Consider the following 27356-nt stretch of genomic DNA (forward strand, 5'->3'; position numbering starts at 1 on the left):
CGGTGCACTTGTAGGCCGGAAGATGGATTATGTGGCCAGGCAGTGAGTGTCATCAACAGGCAGGCAGGAGGTTCATATCCCTAAGCATGCAGTCGCATTGCACAAGCAAAGGGGGGAATGGATACATCTCTGCTGCCTGGCATCCCCCAATGGGTAATTAAAACGACACCACTGCTGTCTTCACTACATTCAAAAGTGTTTTAATTTGTATTTAGCCAGGGGCTTTCTAGCAACAGGAACATTTGTACAAATCTAACAAATAATTATAAATAAATAAAGTCTCTGCTTCTGCTATTTGGGGGAATGCTTCCTTCAGGTAACATATCTATAAATCCACGTGCTTGACAATATGGAACTAAAATAATAGTAGACTTTGAACTGGCTGTTTAAATGACAGTTGAAACGGTGTGTTTGTCAGCATAGGAATGAAAAAGAGCATCACTGGGGAGGTGATCCAGGCCCAGAGGTGCCATGGACCGTAAATGCTAAATGACACTAGACCCAGAATAAAGCCATGTATAACCAAGGTAGGTGAAATTCAAGTTGAAGAAGCCTCTGCCATGTATAGATAAGGAGACATGGAGACTCTAGGTGTTTCTAATGTCGTAGACAGCTGTGCTGGTTAGTTTTAGGTCAACTTGACCCAAACTAGAGACATTTGAAAAAAAGGAACTGTAGTTGAGAAAATGCCCCTACCACATTGGACTGTGGGCAGATCTATGGGGCATTTTCTTGATAGACGTGTGAGGGCTTAGCTCACAGGGGCCCTCCTGGGAGATGGTCCTGGATGCTATAAGAAAGCAGGTTGAGCAAAGCATGAAGGGCAAGCCGGTAAGCAGAACTCCTTCATGGCCTCTGCATTAATTTCTGCCTCCAGGTGCCTCCCTCGTTGAGTTCCTGTCCTGACTCACAACAGGGGTGGAGTAGGACATAGGTCTATAAGCTGACATAACCCCTTTGCTCCTCAGGCTGGTTTTGGTCAGGGCATTTTATTATAGGAATGGTTGCCCTCACTAGGACAAGAGGTATTCTCCATCATCATCAGGGAAGAAGTGGGAGAAGAAGAGATTCATTTAGGAAGCTAACGGCTAGTGCTCACTTTCTGACCGAGGGCCCTCCTCTCCAACTCTTCTCAAGTGCTCTCCTTTGAGGCCATCATGGGGACTTCTTCAATCCGTTGCTTGGGCTGTGTTAGCCACTTAATATCTGGTTTCCTTCTTAGCTGACTTCATTTAGGGAACCAGGGAAAGCAAAAATGTCTCCTTTTCACAGTATTGGTGGGTCAAAAAGGTCATTGGACCCCTTTCCTCTCCCATCGTGTTCAGATGACACACTGGTGCAAACCCAGCACTGAGCCTGTTGGCTGACTCTTGTTGTTCCCTTATTTAGATCAAGACACCAGGAAGGCATTCCAAGTTAGTATTATGGCCTTGGATGAAAATTATCACTTTGCTATTTAAACAAATGTTGATTTTTTTCATAGAATACATTTTGATTGTATTTCCCCTCCCACAGCTCCTCATAGGTCCTCCCCTTCTCCTTAACACCCAACTTCACATTCTGTCTGTCTGTCTGTCTGTCTGTCTGTCTGTCTGTCTGTCTCTCTCTCTCTCTCTCTCTCTCTCTCTCTCTCTCTGTGTGTGTGTGTGTGTGTGTGTGTGTGTGTGTGTGTGTCTGTGTCCTTCACTCTCTGTCTCGGTCTCACTCTTTCTCTCTCAAAACAACAACACCACTCCAAACAAACAAACAAACAAAAAGATTAAACAGCCAACATGGCAAAAGCGAAACACAAACCCTAATGCTCCTGCCTCCAGGCTTGGGGCCTGCCCTGCCATGTGATTGGTCTTAGATTTAAACAGTTGTTGCTGATGAAGGAACATGAGAAGAGAAATAATTGGCTCCATGTATCAGAGAGTTCCCAAGAATTCTTAAGTTATGATAGACTCTTGTTTTTAAAAAGACCTGGAACTATTTATCATTTCCTCTTCACATTAAAAATATTAAAGGACTTTTTATTCAGCCAGGCATGCTGACACTCATTTATATCACAGAATTTGTAAAGCTGAGGAAGGAGGGTCATCACGGGCTCCATAGAGAATTCGAAGTTGACCTGGATGACAAAGTAATAACCTGGCTTAAAAAGTATAATTTATAGTAACCCATAAGAATCATGAATATTTATGGAGTACAATGTGATAGTTAAATGCATATGCACAACATTGCAAATGTTTTTCATTTGTCAAATTATATGTATCAGATTTTTTACTGTTTTCCACAAATATTATTAAAATAATTAGTAAAAATAAACTTTTTACGTTAATAGACATATAAAAATAGAGAGGAATGAGCAGAGGAAGATCTTTGTCGTGTAATGTACGTTAAATTTATAGAAATCCAATGTCAGTAGGTTAGGGAAGGACTTCGTGTCTCCCTGCAGCCATCTGAGACGCTATGTGACTTCTAAGGACAGGCTCCCGTGTGTAACAGAACCATTGTAGGAAGGTCCTGATTTGTCTCTCTGATACAACGGAATCTTCTTGAACTTAACCTCCTTTATTACAATGTATAGCAGGGTGAGAAGGAACAGGACTAGAGCCAGGTAATCTGAGTTACCATGACTCCTTCAGCTCCTCTCTGTGTTTTGGCTTCATGCTAAATGGTGGTGCTAATGGAGGGATAACTTTGAATGGTGGTTATCAACTATGTTGCCACCACTGTTTACTTACATCCAGTTTGCTAAAAGCTGCCTTAGCTACAGTGGAATGCGTTTCTTATCTGATGTAGTCTTCCCAGAAGTACTTATCTGGCCTGATCTATATTCTCTCCTATCTCTTTCTCTCTCTCTCTCTCTCTCTCTCTCTCTCTCTCTCTCTCTCTCTCTCTCTCTCTCTCTCTCTCTGTCTTCCCTTCCTCCCTTTCCTTTTCCCCTCTTTTTCAGCATTAACTATGCACCTGGCATTTGTCAGACAAATGTAGCTGACTCTAACAAAGGAAAGGATAATAGTTTTTAGCTCTCAGGATCCACAGCCTAAAGACAGAGCAGGGGGAATGTTTGATTGCGATTCGTCTTCGCAGCCTATTTTCCGTCTTTGTTATTGATGCAATATCCTCAGCACGCCATTTCATCCACAGTCTTTGACAAGCCTCATTGTCCTCAGTTGATTACTTAGAAACTGTGGTAGCCCTACTGGCTCCTACTTCTTCTTTAGAACCCCAATACCTCTTCCTCCTTCCATATTTTCTATGGACCCTCCATTCTTGGGCATGATTCTGGCTTTCCTTTATCCCAGGGTATCTGGAGAAGTCTAGCTCACTGAGGCTATTCTTCAGCATGTATCATTGGGTGCCTTATTGCTTGCCTAAGAAGAGAGTTAAACCCCTTAGGGGTCTCTTTTTGTTCTAATCCCAGGGAAGTGTGGGTGTTCTGTTTAGTGATTTGCTGTCCCAACCACTAGGTGTCACTATTCTACATAAATAAAACAGGACAAACTTGGCCTAGGCCCTGTGAAATTAGGCCTTTGGTTGGGGGAACTAGCAGGTTGAGAGACCCACTCATTTTGAAGTGTCAGGTAACGGCAAGCGCTGTGCTCTCAAGACTAGCTACAGTGCTGGAACCAGCCTGCACTAAAAGGCTTTGAAATCCAAGTATCAGACATGTAAATCCAGCTTCTGTCTATATCTGCATTGGTATTGATCCTTTTAAATAGTCTTTAAAGATTAACCTCTCAGAACAGACCTAATGTACTATGGAATGCAGGGAACAGATCGCTTCATTATTAATATAGCTGTTTGGGAAGAGATATCTGATAGGATCAGGGCATCACAGAAAACCTCACAAAAGAAAACCTCTTCCCTTTGTACAGGTGACCCTCTGCCTGACTGGCAGAGAAATCATATATTGTCACCCAGAGACAAATAATAAAATTGTTACTTTATTCTTTCCATGATTTTTCTTAAAAAAGAATGTTTGAATAATTGTATCCCTTTTAGGAGAATTAGCCCTGCTATCTCAGCCAGTCATGATGACAGATCAACAGGAAAAGGCAAGCTACTATGCATCCCTCTGGTGGCCAGCATTATCAGTAAGTCAGTGAGCTCTGCCCTTCTACATCTGTTGCAGAGAACGTTCTGAAGCATGGCACTGCATTCCAGTGTTTATACAGATTCAGAGGCCTTGTTGGCCAGTGTATACAGCCCTTCAATGTTTACTCGGTGGTAAATTGTCAAATGAGAATCTCATCAACTATAAGCGGGTCTGCATAGGGTGTCGTGCCTTTGACATGCTCCTCCCGGGGGAACATCTAATTTTATTGGCAAGGGTATGGTCACAAAGGCCAGAAGGCACATACTTTAGATGACATTGCACTGGGCTGCGGTAAGGCAGATTCAGTCCTGTAGGAGAACAGTTCCATCATGCAGCGTCTCTCTGCCGTGACCACGGGTGATTTCAGATTGATCCATTGAGTAACACTATGCACACTGGTCAATGAAGACCCCTACACATTATTTTCAGTTATTGTTTTTAACAACATGACAGGGCATCTTTGACCATCTGCTCACGCCTGACAGCCCACCGGAGCACGATGGGGACTGTAAAGGTCAGGTGCCCGCCCATCTTCCTTTAAATTCCTCTGACACAAATGTCTTGAAAAAGGGTTTTGAAGAAACAGTTGTTACACAGATCTTGGAGAAAAGCTTTGCTTATTGCTACAGAAATTTCAATGGGCTCAAGAGTCTCTCGAACCATTTCAAAAAAGAGGAGAGTTGTAATCCACAGTGTGGACCTGTGGAATCAGACTAGAATCTTGGCAATTTGTAGGGCTTTTTGAAAAGAGCAATAGCAAATAGAATGTTGGTCACTATGCAGCTTCCGGGCTGCCTAGGGTTTCCATGTTATCAGATTCTATCAGATTATAATGGTAAAGATAATGTAATGCCAGGTTTTCTTAGAATAGACAAAAGTTTTTTTTTCCATAAAGGGCATTTTTAAATGGGTCATTAACTCATTTTATGAGTACATTAACGCTTTGAGAGCTGTGAAGAAATAATGTATCACCCTACTAGGGCCAAAACTGATTCAGTAAAGAATAGCACCCAGTGAACATACTTCTTTAAACTACCACTCATCTTCCCAGTTTGGCTTAAATAAATAACAAAAAAACCTTTGCGGTTGTCAGTCAGCTGCACCCAAATATTTGTACATGGCTGAATTTGTGCCAGAGTCAGCTCCTGAGTGTTTGTGGTCAAGTAGGATTTGATTCAGGGTGGGGTGGGGAACAGCAATCATAATTGGCCAAATAAACTTTGTATTTAATCCCTGTAATGTTTAATCCTTCAGCCAAATTCAAAACTAGGGTCAATGTCATGTAGCCTCTTGTGTTCCAAGCAGGGTCTAAATCATCGTCTCGTCAATGAATTTCCTATGTAGGTGGAATAATGTAGATTAAGACATGCAGCAGTGGGTGGCATGGGAATATTTATTCAATATGCCAGTCCTGTTCTTATAAGCAAAACTGTGGTCCTCAATTCAGAGACGTAACGAAGGGGACAGGATTACTTGTGGGTAAGCGTCCTAAAGACATTCTGATGGAGGCTGGTAATCAGTACAAATTGTAACAGCCGTAGAAGGCGTTGCTCTGCAGATGGCTTTATTCTTGAGCACTCAGAACCATCTGGCACTTTGGGGCTGAGCCCAGCTCTACCACGGCAAGAACCCGTATTTGCTCTGCATTGGCACAGACTCCAGAGTCAATGGCTCCTTGACATTTTGGACTCTCCGTCATATGGCAAGTCCAGCTGCAGAGCCTGCTCTTTCCACCGTGCAGGGAAGTGGCTCAGATGAGGTTGCCTTTTGTTGAAGAAAAGGTCACCTCAGGGAGTCTGGAAGCCTTGGCTTAGATTTGTAAATTACACATGGCACTATGGACCATTTCTGGTAGGTTTAGTGAAGTACTTGCAGTATTGTAGAAATAAAGCATTCTACAGGCAAAGATCTGAGCTTAGGTTAAGATATGGGGCAGTTACTGATACGTTCAAACAACAGAGGCTTTCTTTAACCTGCCCTTTTTTAATAAGCCTTCATCAGCACCAGAGCTGGGCAGATAGCTATCCTCTAAGCTATTAGAATTTATAACCCTGAATTATAATTCACTATGTTACATCTGGGCTGCTCTTAACTTCAATTGGTCAACCCTCATGGCCATGCTTTCCTCCCTCTCCTCATGATTCTTCTCAGACTGCAAGCCAGAGAACCTCGAGCCCTGCCTATCTCCATTCCTCCCAGCTATAGGCTTAGGCATCTTTATTCACTAATCAGGGATAACTTAGGGGCAAGGTCACATAACATCACTTGAGGCTACTTGGATCTATGTGCAGATTCTCTCATCCTTGTGGGGGGGGCAACCAGGTCTTAGGGGTCAATATTTTATAATATATAGCAAAAAACCAAACCTCAACACAGACTCATCCAAGTTAAAGCTCTTGCCCCCGTGCCAAGCTTTATTAGATCCATTGCAAGTCATCACAGTCCAGAATTATTTCCAGAGCCACTAACACCACTTTTTATATCTCTTATCTTCAAACACCTCCTTGTATATATTTAGGCTATCTGAGGCATCCACTACACTGTGATCATTTTCTTTCTTCCCATAGACTATGCTATTTCTGAGGTCGTCAAACTGTGTTCATCTTTCTTCCTAGAATCCAGGACCTGGGGTATATATCTTGGGTATTCAGTAGATTAGCTGATTAATCCTGAATGCTTTCATTGGGTTTATGCTATATAATTAACATCATAAGAAAGCCAGTGGACTGTGGTTTCAGTACTGGAGTTTGAGAAGTCAGCATCTTTATTTATTTATATTTATTAGAACCCATGGAGATTAGCATCCTGTTATGACTATTTGACCATGATGATACAGTCTTCCTGTTACTCTTTCCCAGGTGAATCAGAAACTTAAAACACTTGGCTCCAGTGTTTCCTTAGTCATGTGATTTTGAACTAGATTTTGTGATTCTCTGAAACCTCAATTTCTTCACCTCTAAAATAGGGTAATAATACCCAATCTTCTCTGAGGTAGTGCATTTCATGAAATTAGCATACAAACAGAGAACACTGTGACTAATAATCTAAGCCACTTACGAGGTCTTGAGAAGGCTGGTCCTTCCCTCTAGCTCTGCAGCATAACTTTCATTAATCTCTCCCTGGAACCACTTTCTTCCTGGAAAACAGCATCATTCCAGTTACCCACAGCTATACATGATCTACCCCTAGAGGGTTGAAATGACCCTTTATGATTTCCCACAATTCTACATTTTGACTCAGCAGGACAAGCCTCATTTGTGGTTTCTTAGGCAGTGACTGTGGCAACCTCTGGAGGCTGGAGACTAACTCATGCTGCTGGGAGCAGGCATTCTGGAAGCTGTTCATTGGAGACCCCCATGAGCTCTCTCCATATGCTCATAGTCAGGTGGTCTTTGCCACCTGCCATTTACATAGGGTAGCTTATTCCAAAGGAGAACGGCTCACAGCACGTTGCACTGTCTATGAGCCAACCTCAAACTTACATCACTTCCACATCATCCTGTTGGTTAGAGCGGCATCTAGGGCCAGTTCAGTAGAGAGGGAAGGAACTGACTGGGTGTGAATACCATGAGGTGTGGTTCATGACGGGGAGCAGTGTTAGAAGCTATGTTCCAAGACGTGCTACTCCACCAGCTCATCTTCTTTGGAATAGCTTGTGGGGCTCTGTCTCATGATTATCTATATTTAATGACCCTAATCAGGTTCATTCTTGCAGTCATGGCTGTTAATGGATTCGGTTACTCACATGGCAGCCTGCAGCAGTGGCATGCACAAGTAACTGATTATCATGCAAGTCTTGAACTGCATTGCCATCCCAAGAAAGTGACTATTCGATGCAAGGTGATCGCCTTGACACGGCTTGAACCTCGCTTTAATGGGTTTTGAATAGGCCTTCTCAAGCTGGCCCAGGCTTCTGGAGTTTATATCAGGCATTCTTGAAGCAGTCGACGGTACTTTGCTTCAGTGTGAGCGTTCCATCACTGTAGATGAGTTAAATTAACAGCTCCCAACTGTCAAACATGCAAGGCAGATTTCCACGTATTTAGTTTTAAAATCCCCTGGTGAAAGCATGTTTATCAAAAAATTTAAATGACATAGAAATGTTAAATCTAAAGGCCAGTCACATACCCATCCTAGTTCATTACCATTCTCCTGAGGTCTCTACATTTTAACGCCTGGGTCTCCATCTTCTGATACTGTTTTCTATGCTTTTGCAAATTATGTTTATGGGCTTGCTACTTCTTAAGCAAAATTTCGATCATTCCTTTGGCTAGAAATTCATTTCTATTTACACAGAAATTATTTACTGAGAGCCAGTATGTCTAAGACCTTTTATTTAAAAAAAACATATCTTTTTAAAATGTTTTTTTTAATTTTTCAGATTGTAATTAAATAATTTCCCCTCTCCTTTCCTCCCTCCAAACCCTCTTACATACCTTTCCTTCCTCTCTTTCAAATTATTGGCACATTTAAAAAATTATTGTTACATGCACAGATATGTATATGTTTATAGTCAAACGTAACCTGCTTAGTCTGTTTAATGTTACTTTTATGGAATGCGTGTTCTCAGCGCTGAGCCTCAGTATTGGATAAAAATATTCCCTGGAGAATATTTTTCCGATTTTCAGCATTCCTCAGTTGCCTGTACTTCTTTGTGTAGGATCGAGGCCATATTGACTTTACCTCCATCCATATTAGCTAATATATTCGTGATGGCCTTGTTCATGTTTAGACAGCCATGCTGATGAGACATTACTAGGACACACAATCTCACAGCCAACTTCCTGATCCTCTTATAAGATTTCTATTCCCATTTAATAATTTGATAATCTACAACTCTCTCTCTCTCTCTCTCTCTCTCTCTCTCTCTCTCTCACATGCATGTGTGTGCGTGCACACACACATGCACACTAGTGAGCAGTGTGACTTTGGGTACACACAGATTTAAAAAATAAAAACAGTTTTGAATATGAAATGCCATGCAAAAGGTTTGTGGGTTGAGGGCTTGGTCCTAAGTTGGCAGTTCTGTTAATAAGTGTTTGGGAGTTCATCTGGATGGCCCAGTGGGTAAAGGTGCTTGCCACTAGACTTGAGAACCTGAGTTTGGTCGCTAGGACCAACATAGTTGAAGTGGGGAGCAGGGTCCTAAGCATTGTCCTCTGATTGCTAATGTGTGGAGGCATGTGTGTATCCAAGCATGTACCCCTAATACTCAAAATTGAAGTGTAGTAAAAACTGTTACAGAGAAGTGAAGTCTTTAACTTTAACAATCATTAGTGCTTTAATGAGTTCAAAGCTACCCGGGGTATCAGGCATTTGTGGCCTGTTAGAGGAAGTAGTACTGGGGTATTGGTGAAGCTTTTATCTTGTCCCCAGTCCTTCTGTCCCATCTTTTACTCCCTCCTCCCTTCTTCTGCCTTTTTATTTGCCATTAGGTAGGTATCCCTGCTCTGCCACATGCTACTGTTATGACTGTGCAGCATCTGAGCCCCAGAGCAGTAGAGCCTGCCTTGAACTAAAACTCTGAAGTTCAGTGTTTCCTTCCACAGCTAAGTTCTTGAGGCATGTTTACGACAGTGAGGGAAAGTAGACTCATGGAGTCTAGTAGGTGGAAACACTGGGTCAAAGGGAAGGAAGGCCAACTTATAGTTGTGATTTATGGCTACTGAAAATTAGATTTTTCAAAATATAGGCACTAAGGGAGAGTGTATGACAATTGTGGTGACTCCATTTTCTGACTTATTTGCTTTCTTTGCAGTCCTGCCAGTCTGAAGGCTTAGGAAACACCTCTCCACTCTTTGTGTTTGCTAGGCTCATTTGCTCCTCCCTCCAAGGGTGTATGTAGTGTATGCACATGTGTGTCTGTATGTGTGTATGCAGTGTATGCACATGTGTGTCTGTATGTGTGTATGCAGTGTATGCACATGTGTGTCTGTATGTGTGTAGGTAGTGTATGCACACGTGTGTCTGTATATGTGTATGTAGTAAATGTACATGTGTGTTTGTATGTGTACATGTAGTGTATTCACATGTGTGTCTGTATGTGTATATGTAGTGTATGCACATGTGTGTCTGTATGTGTGTAGGTAGTGTATGCACATGTGTGTCTGTATATATGTAGGTAGTATATGCACATGTGTGTCTGTGGGCCCATGTGCTCATGCAGAACTGGAAGAATGATGTCCAGTGTCATGTTTTATCTCTCTCTACCTCGTGCCTCACTTAGGCTGGAGCTAGGTTAGCAGCCGACAAGCCTTGGCCACCCTCCTTCCTCTGCCCATCACAGTACTGGGGTTACAGGCTTCAGCAGCCATGCCTGGTTTTTCACGTGTGTGACTCATGTCCTCATGCTGCCACCACAGGTGCATTTATCCACTGAGCCTCCAGCCCCTGTTAATTTTGATGTTTGCTTATGTGTTTATTCGTTTGTTTGTTTCTCTATAGCCCAAGCTGGTCTTGAATGCCTAACCTTGTTTCAGCCTCACGTGCTGGGATTATATTATGCTTTTAAAATTATTATTGCTAGAGATTGGATATGGCCCCTGTAAGGCACAGCAACAAGTTTAACAGTGACTTAGCAAATAAGGGTTTTTTTTTTTTACACACCAACCAGTCTAGAGCCAGGAAGGTGCTAGCATTTATTTGTTCGTGGACTGAGGCTAGTCAGTCCTCGGTTTTCTAAGTCTCTCCGCTACTCTCTCTTGAACAGTGACTAGCAGGGCTGGTGTCATGTGTCCCGGGTGTGTTGGTTTTATTGTTTCATTTTGTGTTGTTTAGTAGAAACTGAGAGCTTTTCATAAGCCTGCAGGGAACTTTTCAATGTGTTCACTGGGAGCAGAAACCCAAATGAGGTTGATCAGGAGTTAGCCAGGCCTGGTCACTCCTGCTTTGTCGTTAGTACTTGTTACGATTTGCAACCTCACTTGTATCCTTTCTGTTTGCTGTTAGTATCTTAGGGTTGTACTGTCTTTCACTCACAGATGTTTATATTTTTAAAGATATAGAAGCACACACATTTACCATGCACAATACATGCATGCGCACATTTTAAAATGATAAAAATGAATGGCTTCAGCCCCTCTGGAGACTGAGGTGTTGAACACTTTGGCAAGTCACCTGACATGGGTGCTGATTCCTAGACTTGGATCCTCTGCAAGAGCGGTACGTGCTCTTAACTGCTAAGATATCTTCAGTCCCCTCCAAGGTGTGCTTAGTTTTGATTTTAAACATTTTTAAAGTCAATGTATATTAAATTCTACTCCTGATTTACTGTGGGAAATGATTTTTATCCCCTCCTCTTCCTGAGTTTTCCCAGCACCATTATCTAAGTGCCAGACTCAGAAGAACTAAGCTGTTCGCAGAGCCTTATTCTTTCAATGACTGCAGCTTCTGGCATATTCTGATGCTAAAAGAAGAAGGCAGACACCCTGCTTACTCTACTACTTCAACTCCAGACTGTGTTAGTGGCCAGGCACACAGAGTGTTTTAGATGTTTGATCAGCAGGGTATTTGAATTTCTTTAAAGCACTAAGTTGAGAGTGCTACTGGGGTAGACCCGAGGCTATAGAGTAACACACTTGATCACAAGTCAAGGAATGTGGTTCATTTTTCAGTTGGTTATGACCTGGTTTCTTATGTTTATGGCCAGATATTGCGTTTTTTAAATTAATTTTGTCGTTGGGATTTTCTCTCATAAATTCTCAGTAGTGTCCTGAAGACATGATTTTTTCTCATATAATCAATTTAGTCTCTTACTTATTTGTAAAAACTAATTTGATTTAACAATTTTTTCCAAGTAGAATATTATCACCTGTGCAAATAACGACAATTTGTGGTTTGCTTTGTAATTTTAGTTATTTTCAGTTTTTAAAACCATACAGTGTTGAGGATGGAGAGATGGCCCAGCAGTCAGGAGCTTTGGCTGCTCATGCAGAGGATTCAGGTTCAGTCCGCCGCACTGACATAGTAGAGAGTTTTACCACCATCTGTAAGTGCAGTCCCAGGGGATCCAATGCCCTCCCCTGGTTTCCTCAGGTACTGCACATAGGTGGTGGACAGACATTCAGATCAGCAAGACACCAATGCACATTTCAGAATAACTCTACCATGCCTTGAATATTAACGATCAAATTTTATTCTAGTTTTAGCAATAATAATTTTTCTGTATAATTGTTAATGCGATGTTTAGATATTTATAGATTTGAGCTCAATATTTTTCATCAGAGTGAAAAAAATTCCCTTGATTTTAAAGCTTACCAGCACCTAATAAACCTGTGGAGTTTTGTTTAAAATTTCCCTTTTGTTTAGTGAAGGTAGTGATTTTCTCAGAAATAGAAATGGACTGTTCAGACACTCCCAAGATGGATGTCCCTTTTCCTTGTTTTTGATTTGAGGGTGCTAACCGTCAATCAGACACTGCTAAACTAAACTAAGCTAAACTAAACAACTAAAACGCTGCTGAAATAAAATCTTTGGCTTACTGTTTGTCAATGTTGGCATTTGTATTTATGTACTAAATTCATGTATTCTTTGGGGAATGTTTGTCTGTGGTGAGACACAGTTTAGTTTTGTGTCAGTTTTATGTTAGTCTTTGGCATGATTTGAGGAATTTTGAACTGCTTCCCAGTGTTCTGAAATAGTTACGGTGCATTGCTCACTTGAGGCAGGAAAGCCAGCAGACCTCCTTCATTATGCATGGCACCGCCCCTGGGAGGGGTGTGTCCACTCAGGAGCGGTACATGCCGGCTCAACCCCTCCCACTTTTGAGTTAACATCAGAATATAAACTTTTTGTGCTTACTTATGTTTTCAGATTTATCTCAGAAAATTTCTGTGGCGTGTAAAGCTTGAATCCTTTGTAGAGATGGATCTTTATCGTTTGTAGCATTGAGATCCGGCTCCTTATCCCTTGATCTTCCGGCTCAGAAGTCTGTTGATTTTTATTGCTCTTTTGAGAAAGCTAACTTTTCATCTTATTGCTAGCAAGTCCCGTTTTTCTTTTGTTTTCTAGTTTACTCATTTCTGCTTTTATTTTTATTTATTTATTTTTTTTCTTTTCACTTTTGTTAGGCTTTTAAACAAGCATCGTTTATCCAGGCTCCCTAAGTTGAATGTTTAGCTCAGGCCATTCATTCCAATCCTCTCTGTTTTCTAATACACATTTAAAGTTACAGCATTACTTCTGAGTACTGCTTCTCTGCATAATTTAGACGTGAACTGCTCACAGTCTCCATTTCCAAATAAGTTGTAACTTCAGGCTTAAATTTCCACGGAACCCAAGAATGATTTAGAAAACCATTTAAAAATCTCTAAATGGGTCGTTTTGTGGTTTTAGCAGTGTCTAAATTTACCACATTGTTTTCTTTATGTACCTCTAACAATTCTGTTCTCTTAGGAGTTTATTTAGATTTTCCTTCCGACCTAATAAGTATGTTAAGGTTTTGACGTACATTGTTGCTTGGATACGGCGTCATGGATAAGGTTCATGTCTTGAACATTGAAATCCACTGTGAGATACTGAGAAGCTAGAGGCTTTTTGTGACTGCTGAGTTGGATGGTGGGACCTTGAGGTGAACCTTGAGAATTAGGAAGGTAAGGAGCTGCTATGATGAAATGTTGGCAGTCTTGTAAGGAAAGGGAGAGAACTCCTTTTCTCCTCCAATCTCTCTCCTTCTCTTCCTCGCTCCATCTCTCTCTGGACACATGATTTCCTGTGTCACCTGGGGACTCTGCAGGTAAGGCCATCTACATACAGGTGGACTCTTGACCTTCTTCCTCCAAGACCTGAGTTGGAATAAAGTGTTCTTAAAAATTCACTTACCAGGTAGCATTCTGTCATTGACAACAAAATAGGACCAATATAATACACATGCGGGTGTGGACCCACACATGTATATTTGTGTAGGATGACGTATTTACAACAAGCCATCTGGTCATGCTGAATTCTCAATAGAAAAATTGTTCTTTCTATCAGAGTTTTGATTCGTGAATCTCTGAGTAGGTCATCTGTCACCTACTCCATAGACTTCTGAGTGATTTGAGTGACATGCACACACATGCATGTGCATATGCATATTCTGTTATTTCATGAATCACTTTCCATGATGCTTGGAGCTTCAACGAGGACCATGTGTTTTGTTAGTTCAACATCCGTCTCTTCTGGCCACTCTAAGTCGATAGTCTTCTCACATGTGTTACTAATCCCATTTATTATTTTGTTCCTTTACTTGAATGTCATTTTGCTGTTTTATTTTTTGTGTGTTTTTGTTTTTTTCTTTTCTTTTTTTTTCGGAGCTGGGGACCAAACCCAGGGCCTTGCGCTTGCTAGGCAAGCGCTCTACCACTGAGCTAAATCCCCAACCCCCTGCTGTTTTATTTTTAATTATATTCTATAACACTCTTATGTTTCATTACAATGACTATAGAGATGCTTTCTTGTAAAAAATCATTAATTTTGGAATCAAAATTTAAAATCCTATATGGAGAAAAAAGCATGGGTCTTGAGCTCCCTGAGACATTCTACTTTACCTTCTCGATGAAGTTCGAGTATTTCCTCCTTTGTGAAACCTTTCTAGAAATAAGTAGGCTCCAGGTCAACTGAGTGCCATCTCTTCATACTCTTCCCATGAACTCACAGAAATGACAAGGCATGTTTCCTCATTTCATACTCTCCCAGATTTCTTCTTAATACTATCTCAATACCATAATTCTGAATTTTCAATATGCCTGTGGATGTGTGAATTTGTGTGCATGCGTGCATGCATGTGTGTGTGTGTGTGTTTGTTTGTTTGTTTGTACATGTTTGAGTGTTTCCGTGTCATGGCATAAGCTCGGGTGTTGGTCCTCACTGGACTTCAGGTCAGGCTAATTGGCTTGTGAGCTTCTGGGAGAGTCTTTTGTCCCTGCCTCCTATCTTGCAGAAGGGATGTAAGGGCTACAAAGGTATGATAAAGCATCAAGATTTATGTATGTTCCTGGAACCTAAACTCTGGTCCTCACACTTGCACATGCATTGATCTGCATTGCCCCACTATTGCCATTCTTGATTCTGCAGAGGCTTGGCTCTCAGAGGTCATCCCTTTAGTATAGACATTCTCAACCTGTTGGTCATGACCCCTTTGGGAGTTGAGCAACCTTTTCACAGGGGTCGCCTAAGACCATTGGAAAACACAGTTATTTATAACATGACTCTTAAAAATAGCAAAATTATAGTTGCGAAGTACAATAAAAATGATTTTATGGTTGGAGATCACCAGAACATAAGGAAGAGTCGCAGCATTAGGAAAGTTGAGAACCTTTGCTTTAGTGTCTGGGGTACTTGAAAGTGGAAAAAGGGAAGAACATTGTACAAAGACACAGGGATGGCAAGAAGGCAGTGCTTCTCTTCAGACCCTTATGTGTCTGGAAAGTATTCTGCATTAAGAAAGGCAAGGGAAGTAAGGCCAGGACAGATGAACATAAACAGATTTGCACAAGCGTCAGTTGCATGCAAAGGGAGGTTCTGTGTTTATTTTCTCATTCCAAAGTACTTGAGAAATCAACTCAGGTTTTTTTTTTTCGGAGCTGGGGACCGAACCCAGGGCCTTGCGCTTCCTAGGTAAGCGCTCTACCACTGAGCTAAATCCCCAGCCCCCTCAACTCAGGTTTTTTTCCCCTATTTTACTTCAAAAGTTTAGTAGCTGGGTAACTAAATAAAGCTTATGGAAAATGCGCTCAAGGAAAATTTTTCTATGGGAAATGAGAGACAGCTAAGAACTGAGCCATTAAACACTGCATCATATTCCTGTATGGGCAGTGGACTCCACTGGGAGTTTAGACTACATGCTTGCTTTTCTATGAGATGACTGGCAGGCTGGGCACTGTGCCGGGGTTGTTTGGCTTTGTGTTTGCTGTTTGCTTTCCATCCTTGATTGCATGGGGGCGGGCATGTTGCATGGAGTCACCTCTGCTTCCCATTATTCATCTCTGTGAGCATTCATTTTTATGAGGTACTACATATCAGGCTGAATAAAGACCTTCCAGCTTTCCCATACTCCAGGGTGTTACCTTCCCCTGTCTCTGCTGCATATGCACTCTGTCCCCTGTTGCCACCATCTAATGGCCTCTTCTTTTCTAAATGATTCCCATTGCTATTCTCTATTCTGATTGCTCTTGAACTGCCCTGTGATCTGCCAACCCCACCCCCCTTGCCCACCCTAGTAACCAGAGGTAACTTACACATATTTTGTCTTTGGAAGAAAATATTGCCAGAGCTAACAACTAAGTAGGGGCAAGTGGAGCAAGGAAGATCACTTTCAGGAACAAGGAGGCATCTGGAGTTCAGATGTCTGAAGCATGCTGTGTCTTGTAAATAGCCAGGAAATGATTATGTGCGGAACACTTCTGAAACTGGCCATTCTGCTGTGCTATTGATGGTTACTTGTAATTTCTTAGTGTAAATACAATGCACATTTTGTAACAAGTAGTTAATAAGCTTGGCCATGTGTTGGTTACAGTAGTTGGTAGTAGTGTTGAATTGAATCCTCTTCTATACACTTAACAAGGTAATATGAGTGGGTTCTGTATTATTTAATGTTATAGAAGAGAAGGTTGAGCATTGAGAATCTTAAAGGACTCATCATATAAAACTAGTGGTGAGACTGGCAGAGCTGGGATTTGAATCAGGCTTATCTAGTTCAGCAAGATAAGGTTAGATGCTTAGAATTAGCCAAACAGCCAGTCATCATGCCACCTTGCCCCACCAAGTTCTGTCACCACTGAGACCTTCATTTACTTCTTTCTGCATCCTCTTTCCCATTTGTCTCCTCTTGGATGCTCATTCCTTTGAAACTCCTGAAGCTCTTGCCCTCATCCTCCCAACTCTCTCCGAGAATGGTTTCTCTCTCATCACCTTTATACACTGAAGGTTTCACGTGATCCACAGCCTGGCTCTTTCTCCTAACTGCAGTGACTCCCATGTATACTGGAGCTCCTGTGTGTTTGACCCCCGGAGCCTCCACATTCCAGTTACTAATTTAATAAATCCAGTTGTCTATGAGACAACATTGTGTTACATGCTCCTCAGCCTTTACCACCCTGACACATACAACTCAGGAAGGACAGAAAATCCCATCCAGTGTTCCTAGCACTCCCTTGTCTCCACCTTGCACAGCAAAACAAGAGACTGTTTCCTTTTTTCTATTAAAAAAGATCATGTCAGTTTGTGTTCAAACCCCAAATGGCCTGCAACTTTCCAGACGATGGCAGATGCACTTGTAGATCTTCATTTGTTGAGTGGATACACCAAGTCTCCAAGACCATACAAAGCTACTGTTGCTCCTTCGCCATTTTGCAGAAGAGATAGTGGAGACTCAGAGAGGTCAATCATTTCTCCAGAGTTCCAGAGCCAGGGAACAGTGCAGCAGAGAGTCAGGCCCAAAGATTGGGTCCAGAGGCCATTGTTAGCCCTTGCAGCCTAACTTACCACCTCATCTCATTTGACCCCACTGAAGATGCTCAAAACTTTCTGAGGTATGCACATTTTGTGAGAGTCTCTTGGCTTTCTTGACCATCATAACTCATGGGAGAGTGGTCCTAGCCATCCACTTAAGACTAATATATAAGAATATAATTAAACATATATTAAGAGTAGGAAATACCTACCCCTAGAGGCATTACAGGTGTGGTTGCTGTCTCACACATGTATCAGTAGATGGCAGAGAGAAGAAAGCCCAAGTCTACACTCAGTGTTCTGATCTGTGAACATCTGAATGATTAGTAGTAGCCTAATATTCCCTGAAGAAAGTTAGCCTGCGACCACTACCAGTCCAGCTGCAGAGGACGTGGGTAGGGAGCCAACCTGTGACTATTAGTCTGGCACCAGGCAGGCCAGGCAGGGATCTCAGGACAGGAACCAACCTGGAAACTAGAAGAACCTTCTTGGGAACACAGGCCTTGGGTGGGAGTGAGCCTGAGACAGATGACCCTCTCCAGGGCCCACTAGGGCAAGCTGTGTGAGGAGTGAGAACAGGACAACCACCGGACTGGCACCAGAGTGCTTAGATAGGAAGCTAGCCTGAGATCACCACTAGTCTAGCACCACACTGGCCTGGGTGGAGGCAGACCGTGCTCCAGATGACCCCTACCAGATGACATAGTGCACAAGCCGGGTATAGCACTCCTGAGACCACTCCTGAGACAACCCCAGACACAGATACCCCAGGTGCCACTAAGAGGAGCAAGTGGTAGAGAATTGGAAGAGAAAGAGAAACAGAAGGATGTGCACACAAAGAAGAGAGGCAGAACTGGAGACTCCAGGGTAGTGATGAAAAGCCAGTTGTGAGTAGCTGGTGATGCTACCTAAGACTATGGTGTAGTCCTGGTCTATGCTGCCACCAGGGGTCACATCTGGGTCCATGGCTCTGTAGCAGCAGGGTCTGATACCATCAAAGGCCAAGCAGATGTTGATGTCTGAGGGTTGTGCAGAACTGGCCCTACCAGATACCTGGGCATCATGGGATAGCTATGGGATAGGATATCATGGCCCTAGAGACATGGGAGCAGGAGAGCTGACCCTGCCCTTCTGCTTCCAAGCTGAAGTATTGAGGTAAATGACACACACACATTGAGGGCATTGTGGGTAAGCTGGGCTGAGGATTTGAGCATGGGAGAGCTGAACCTATCATCCATCTCCCTGCAGTGGCATGGAAGTCAGAAAGATACCCTCCTCCCCTCACTCCTCATCACTTACAGCAAGTGAGAGACTTGGACCTGGGGTCATAAGAGCAAGAGAGATGTCCTTGTCTTTCCCCAGCTGCAGCACTTGGGAGTGCAGGCCCTGCACCTTGCCTGAGCAGCACAATTGAGCTGACCCTGGTAGCCGAGGGCATGAGCATGGGAAAGCTGACCCTGCCACTTGTCTTCTACATGATGACACATGCAAGGGAGCGATCCTGCATCCCTGCTCCTGCTCACCCTGCCTTTGCCCCTTGCCACCTATGGCAGACAGGAGAGCTGACCCTACAATTGTGAGAACAGGAGAGACATACCCACTACCTGCTGTAGCCCTTTGGAGAGCAGGCTTTGCATTTCTCCTGGGCAGCCAGTAGAATTGGCCCTGGACAATGCAATGGGGGTTGCAGGTGAGCCAACCCCAAGGACATGAGTGGGACAGCTGACCCTGCTGGGCTGTGGTACAGAAGAGGGAAAGACAGCCTCCTCCCCTTCCTTGTCCCTCACTGCCTATGGTAGACTGGAGAACTAGCCCCAGGGTCATGGGAGTGATAGAACTGGACACATGCCTCACCAGCTGCAACGCTTGGGATCGCAGTCTATATATCTAAACTGGGCGGCAAGGTATAGCTGGCCTTGGTTGCAGGAGTTTTGAGTAAGCTGGTTCTGAGGGCACGAGAGTGGGAGAGCTGGTGGTCTGACACCTCTCAGACCCAGATCCAGGGCTTTGATTTTCCCATCACAACATCCACCCCATAAAACTGCTGGAGTGCATGAAGGGGCTGGTCCTATAGATCCAATAGTATAGGACCTCCATGACACAGGGCAACAATAGGGTTACCCAAAAGGAGTCTCAGTGATATTCTAGTATTGATAAAAGAACAGAAACCAGATGTCTTGTATCAGACCAGCGAGTCATTGGAATGAACATTTGTGAGCAAAGAAGTATGGATAAAAGGAATACTGTGGGACATGCTGTGAAAACACGATAGCTTCCACAATGATATTTTTTTCTATGTTGGGGAGGAAGTTGCAATGGTGGAGGGTGGGTATGAGGGGAGGGAGAGATGTGTGAGATTGGGTCCATGATGTGAAATTCACAATAAAAACAATAAAAAGTTAAGAAAGGTAAATATAACCTGGGTAGTGTAGATGTTTATTATCATCTTCATTATTCTTACTGGTTAGATACCAATATGCTAGCATTTTCTTAGAGCTTGGGGGAATTTTGTTAAGCAAATGACTGAAATTGTTCGGATTCCACTGCTTGAGAATCAAAAAGAGAATTGCATCAAAATTATGCATTGTCTTGGACAGAAATTTCTTCCAGAGACTGAATCAACGAGGAATGCTCATCTCCTTCATGCACTGAGTGTTTTTCTAGAGCAGAATAATGTGATCGTGGGGTGATGCTAGCTGCAATAATTCTTACAGGAAACAAAGGAACAGGCCATTACAGATGTGTCTACACCAATAGGACTCACATTGGAGCGGAGTTAATTACACCGTAATTGCTCATTCCCACCATTCCTCGTGTGTGTGTGTGTGTGTGTGTGTGTTTTGTTTTGTTTTTCAAGAAACTCAGTGACTTTGTAGGGCTGTCAATATATGCGTCAGTTGTATGATTTGGCATGTGTAAACAAGGCTGGGTTTCACTTCTCAATAGAAGAAAAGCCAGTAAATGAAGGCAGCTCTCACAAGGTGAGAACATGCTAGTTCTGCTTGGCACTGATTTTTTAGGGCAGAAATAAGAATGAGGTAGGAGTTTAGTAAAAATATTTGGTTGGTTTGCAAACATCAAAACCATAAAGTTTGAATGCCTAAGAACAGTAGATGTATTTAATTCTATTTCTATTACTTATAGGTAAAGCTTAGTTTTTAAAAAGTATAGATTGAAAGGGTTGGGATTGGAAATGTTGCAGAACTTAGAAATTATTTTTTGTTTCTGGAATTTTTCAAATTCATAATGAAATATGTTGGTGATGGGACCCAAGATTAAACTTGACATTTATTTTTGTTTCATGTATGATTGTACATGAGTCCTAAATGTGATTTCACACAATATTGTTTAGTACTTTTGTGAATGAAAAAATGGCTTGTGTATGTGCACTGAACCACCTTTAACTGCTGTGTGTGTATTGAGCCATCTTTAACTCATGTGTGTGCACTATTCCACCTTTAAGCAAGGGAAATAGTAGGTCTACATATCATCAGAATTTCCACTTGTGTGTTACATTGTCACTTAAAAGGTTTGGGGCTTAATTTTTCTCATTGTTATTAGTTCTTTGAGAATTTCACACCATCTATTTTGATCATATCTGCTTTCTTCTTGGGTCAGCTCTCCCTTCTTTTTTTCCAGAGCTGAGGACTGAACCTAGGGCCTTGTGCTTGCTAGGCAAGTGCTCTACCACTGAGCTAAATCCCCAAACCCCAGATCTCCCTTCTTAACTGACCGAACTTTGAGTCTTCTTAAGATAAATTAAAGAAAGCAAACAGACAAAAGTACAGTTCTTGGATATGCAGCCTTCTAGTGGAGCTTGATCAACCTTCGAAAGCCCCCAATCTTAAAGAAAATGGATGCCCTCCCCCATCCCCAGCAGCCATCCATTGACAGTAGCTCCTCAGCTAGGGGTGGGACTTCATGCTCTACTTCCCAACCCCTTTTGTTGAGTTAGGATTTTACTGTGTAGCCTGTCTTGTCCTGGAACTCTCTCTGTAGACTCCCAAACTCACAGAAATCTGCCTACCTCTGCCTCCTACATACTGGGATCAAAAGTGTGTAGCACCACAGCCTGCCCAGCTACCTACCTTCCCTTGTGGTCCTGGGAATTTCCTGGCTTGAGTTTTCATGGGTTTTGTGCCTGGTATACCAAGTACTATGAATTTATATGTACAATGGCCCTGCTTTGTCTAGAAAACACTGTTTCCTTGTATTCATCCACTGTCTCTTACTTTTAGAATCTTTCTGTTAGCATCTTCTACATGATCCCTGAGCCTTGGGACGAGGGAATATGATACAGATGTGCCTTTTGGAGCTGATCATTCCAAATTCTCATTTCTCTGCACTTTTACTACATAGTTAATAGCCATGTAATGCGAAAAGAAGCTTTTCTGATGAGGGATGAGAGGTGAGCTAATCTGTGGGTATGAGGGAAAGCCATGTGAGTTGGTTTAGTATATTGTCTGTTTAGTAGAATAATAGAAATACCTTCTTCCCTAGAGCTTATGTCCTGTCTAGTCATAGGTCCATGACCCTAGTAATGGTTCCATGTGCCTTTCAACATTTGGAGCAATATCTCAATCCAATCAAAAAGAGGCTGGTTATTCCCCTGACATTCATTCCACTATGGCACTAGTGGGCATGTCTTTCCAGGATGGTCATTATTGTAGCCCATAGCATTCACAGCTGGATAAGACTGAAGGAACTACGTTCCTCCACTGGAAACTTGCATAGCTTCTTCTAACACTTTGAAAGATAACCAGTAGGGATGAAGCTTCCAAATGAGTACTAGCTTGATTTCCCCATGTTATGACTTAAGTACGTGATGTCTTCAACCATAATGACTTAGCATCAAGTTCGGTATGGCAACCAAGGTCATTGACAGCATCCTGTAATTTGGGGTGCCAATGAGACCTCACTGGCCAACAACTCTATGAGGTTTCCCACTCCCGGTTCTAGGATTTTTATTTGTTAGCCCCCTACTAGATACCATAGGTCAATGGATTTAGTGGTTTTGTTGAACATTCTGGCAGAATTTTTTTTTTATTCTTCTGCTGAAGCCTATAATAGTGAGAACTTGTCTCCAAAACATGAACTCTTCTGAGTGTTAGGGGTTAGGGGGTTCAGAGTTCCGATCTTTTGGAGCAGATGACAAACCTATGCACAGTTATATGAATTTAAACACATAAAAAGACTCATGTAAACACTGCTGTATGAACTGAGCTATTCTGCGAGGCTGACTTCTCCCAAAATGACCTACGTTTTGTGCTCTGTTCTTATGGCACAACTTCCCAATAGCCCAAGACAAGTGCTATTTTCAATTATTCTGTTTTTCCATTCTTCTGAGAATGTCTTGTGAGTGAGTCTTTACAGACTACAACCTTTTGAGGTTGGTTCCTGTACTCAACATTTTTCACCCAAGTCTCTTATACGAGATGTCTCCTGGGATGGATTTACTGAGGTTCTGTTTGCTAGTATCTCAGAATATGCCTTTATCTGCAAAAGAAGGCTCCTGTAGCTGTAATCAGCCAGGTTCATATGAGAGAAGAGCAGGAAACCTTCATGTCTGACATCTTCATAAGGACAGTTATAGAGAACAGTGCTGTGTGAAGACAAAGAACACAGGGGGAGCAGAGGCTGCCTGAAGATGGAGACAGTGATTGAGATGATGTTGCCACAAGCCAAGAACTCTTGGGCTACGGGTGCCAGGAAGAAGTGGAGAGGAATTCCAGCCCATCTCACCACAGGGAACTTGGTCCTGCTGACATCTTGATTTATACTTTTAGCCTCCAGAGCTGTGAGATAAATAAATTGTTGTCATTTGAAGCCACTCAGTTTGTGGTACTTTTAAATAGCAGCCCTAGGAACTTAACACAAACACAAAAGTAGACATTTTATGATTTTTTAATATCTAAAAATTTCTCAAAATTCATACCAACAGAGTTAGTAACAAAAACCTGGCCCCATAAAACAAAGAACAGATATAGTAGAGAGACATTAATAACTAAAGAACGCTGCATCAAATCATCAGAAAAGATGTGTACACGTTCTGGGAACTGGATAGAAGAAGACCTAGACAGGTTGTAGAGCAGGGGTAAGAGACCTGCCCTCCCCCATTAGTAGTAAACTCCAGCAAATCTGTGTGTATCTGTTATTTACATTTCCAGCATTTCTTATGCATGTTTTCAAGTTTCTCAAACGCATTATTTTTTCTCCTTTTTAAAGAGCCTTTGAAGTGTCGAATAACTTCACTTACAAGGACACCTATGTTTAAATTGATCTTGGGACTGTCTTTATAGTATTTTGTCAAACAGATGTTTTAAATTATACACTGTCAAATCAGCCAATGTCATTCTTGAAATATTTCCTCTGATTGAGATTTCATATTGTTTCATGCTTCCTATTGCCCCAACATTATAAAACTATTATCATGTATTATTCTCTAATTGCTTTGACTTTTTAATACCAATTTATCTGAAGTCTAATTTTGTGTGCAACAGGAAAAATGATGATGTAGAGGTTTCCAAATCTGTGTCTGGCTGAGCCAATCCTAGTCTTTGTTACATTGTTGAATCAGGCTTCTTTGGTTTTCATTCCCAGCTTCCTTATAGTTGTTGCTCTGTTTCTAGATGGTTCTGTTTCATTTCACCAGCCTATTAATTTCTCCTTACTTCAACAACTCACTTGTTTCTCCAGCCTCATTATCAGGATGTAGATATGTAAACTTCTTGGTTAAATTCATTTCCAGTGAATTTTAAAGAGTGTGTTTGCAAAAGAAGTTGTCTTCTTAATTTCATGTCTCCTAAATATAGACACGAAACTGACTTTTGTGCCTATGCTATATACCACAACTGCACTGAAGTTGCTTATTGATCTTAACATAAATTTGGTGGAATCCTGAGTGTTTTCTATATATAAGATAATATTCTTTGCAAACAGAGAAAATTCAATTTCTTCTTTTTCATTTTGGATGCAGTTGGCTTTTTTCATTTTCTTGCTTAGTTTCTCTGGAGATGATATTGAGTATTATACTGAACAGAAATGTCAATAATGAGAATCCTGGTTTTATCCCTAATCTTGAAGGGAAGTGTTTTATGTATCTCTTATGTAAGTTTGTTTTCGTTAACTATGAGTTTGCCATAGTGGCTTTAGTATGTTGAGGATATTGTCGAGTGTTTATCAGGGTTTGGGAAGGAGCCCAGAGCCCCATGCATATTAGGTAAGTGTGGTAAAACCTGTATTTTTTAACCCATCCCCAAGAATGTTGAATTTTGTTGAGTGTTGCTTTCTGAGTCTTTTGAAATGCTCACATGACATCTATTATACATTCTGTTGATGTGATGGATCACATTTATTGATTTGCATATGTTGTACCATCTTTGCACACTAGGATTAAATTATACTTAATCATGTTGTAGGGTTTTGTTCTGTTTCTTTTTCCATAAATTAGCTTGCAAATGTTTTGTTGAGCATTTTTAGGTTGTGTTCTATAATGATTTTGACCACTAATTTTCTTGTCATGATGGTGGTGTTTGGTTTTTGATCTCAGGGACATGTTGAATTCTGAAACATTAGCTTGGGAACATCTTCAAATTTTTGGATGTGCTTGTAAAGTATTGTAACCACTTGATCTTTAGATGTTTGGTTGGGTACTGACACTCTCTTAGTTCAGGAGGGTTTTTATCTATTGATCCAGTCTCCTCTTTTATTATTGATTTGTTCACATTTTCTGTGTCTTCAAGATTTAGGCTTAATGAATTATATGGAAGTTTTGATTAAAATTAATTTGACCACTCTGCATCATTTACCTAAAGAATTTAAACCATTTACATTAAATAGATTATTGTTATTAAGGATTTAACATTCCTTTTTGTTTGCTGTCTTTGATTTTTCCTTATTCTTGATAATTTGATACATACACAAATTAATATGATTCTATCTACCCCAAATTTTGCCTCCAATTCCCACCATATCCTTCCCAATACATCCTATTTTCAAGTTTATGTTTCTTTCCTTTTTTGCTTTTGGCAACTCACTAAATCCAGTTAGTATTTCCCATCCACTGGAGCACTGGAGCATGGAAAACTTACCAGTAGTCACAACCTCAAAACGGAATGACACTCTCTCTCCCAGGAATGATCAGCTACCAACCTTCAGTTTGTTTGGTTTGATCTCATGTAGGTCTTGTGCAGGGGAAGTAGAGCTGGTGTGAGTTGTGATTGAAATAGTCACGTCCAGAGGACGGCATTTCACAGTTCTCCCCGACATCTAGCTTTTGAATGCTTTCTGCCTCCTCTTCCACAGTATTCCCTAAGCTTGGCTGGAGGGTGGTGGTGGATATAGGAGTCTGGTTTAGGATCGAGCACTTGTTGAGGGTTGATGTACATGTCCATTGAGCATCTAAGTTCTTATGCTTAGCACACTCACAAGTCTTTATTTTATAGTTACTTTCTTCTGTCGTCTTCTCTTGCTGTCTTATTTTATAAGGTCACTTGTGGCTGAATTCATCATGTCTTCTCTATCTTCAGGGTACCTGCTACTACTGTATCTTCATACTGATCACCACAAGGCTCACGTGCAACACCCTACGGTCCACTTTGGATCACTAACAGGCTAAGATTAATCATACATAGAAATTCGAAACTTAACCTTCTTTTCTTTTAATATTTTAGATTCATATGCTATTCTTTTATTTTTTTGTACTATATATATGTGTGTATATATAATATACATATATATCTACATATATTTCGACTAACAGGTTATATCTATAGTTATTTTAAATATTTTTGTTTTTTAATATTTATACTAGACTTGAAAGTAGTTGCCAACTACTATTGCAGTAGTATTATTAATCTGGCCAAGGTCTTTCCTCCATGGGAATGTTGTATGTTCAGAAGTTTGTATATTCTCAACCTTCTTTCTTTTCACCCAATGTCTGCCATCTGTCTTTCTTTGAAGATAAATCTAATGATAGATGAAGTCCTTCAGTTTCTGTTTGTCTAGGAAATTGTTTATCTTTCCTTCATTCTCGAATGACAAGTTTTTCAGTCTCTAGATGGCAGTTTATTTCAGTAGCTGTGGCTATAGGATATTCTGAGCATTGGGGCTGTGCTCTCATTGTCTCTATAATATATCTATCTGCCCCCCACCCCGTGTGTGTGTGTGTATGTGTGTGTGTGTGTGTGTGCGTGTGTGTTTGATGATTGATGTACATGCCCATGCTTGCATAAAGAGATGCCAGGGGTTGATGTTGGGTCTCTTTCTCTGTTGTTCACTTTATTTTATTCAGAGATTCTGGAGCTCAAAATTTGCTTTGACTAGTCAGTCATCAAGCTCCTGATGTCTGCTTGTTTCTCACTATAGAGATTGGGGTGCCACTTAACCTGGCTTTGATGTGACTACTAAGGATCATAACTCAAGTCTTCATACTAGCATAGTAAATACTTTAGCCACTGAGCCATCTCACAACTACTTTTTTCTTTTGTAAATTCCAGTAATAGTCTGGTACACTTTTCTTATCCACTCTCTCAGAGATGGACACTGTTGGCTTTTCTGTTTTAGTCATTGTGAAGAATGATACTTTTAATGTAGACAATCAAAGATGTCTTCAAGAGCCCGTTTTAAACTATTGTGAGTGTATATTCAGTAACAACATTTCTGGACTATATGGTAGAATATTTACTTTGTATTTATTTTGGGTTTCTAGTAACTGTTGTTTCTTCAGTGGTAGGGGATATTTGAAGTCTAACATTTGTAAAATGCTGTTCTATAGTCTATTTGAGTAGATGAATACTTGTTTCTTAATCTGTAATTTAGTAAATGTCACTACCTCTCTAAGGGT

At 41.3% G+C, this 27356-nt stretch overlaps 1 protein-coding gene and 1 non-coding gene across 2 annotated transcripts in view; both read left to right on the top strand.

Annotated features, from left to right (window-relative positions):
* Positions 1–27356, top strand: part of Hs3st4 (heparan sulfate-glucosamine 3-sulfotransferase 4) — a 405585-nt gene that overhangs the window by 135242 nt on the left and 242987 nt on the right.
* LOC120100422 (small nucleolar RNA SNORA17) lies at positions 17720–17854 on the top strand. The gene has a single exon (XR_015655955.1). It is a non-coding gene; the product is annotated as a small nucleolar RNA SNORA17 (small nucleolar RNA).

Source organism: Rattus norvegicus, chromosome 1 (assembly GCF_021556685.1).
Source record: "Rattus norvegicus strain SHRSP/BbbUtx chromosome 1, alternate assembly SHRSP_T2T, whole genome shotgun sequence".
NCBI classification, from domain to species: Eukaryota; Metazoa; Chordata; class Mammalia; order Rodentia; family Muridae; genus Rattus; species Rattus norvegicus.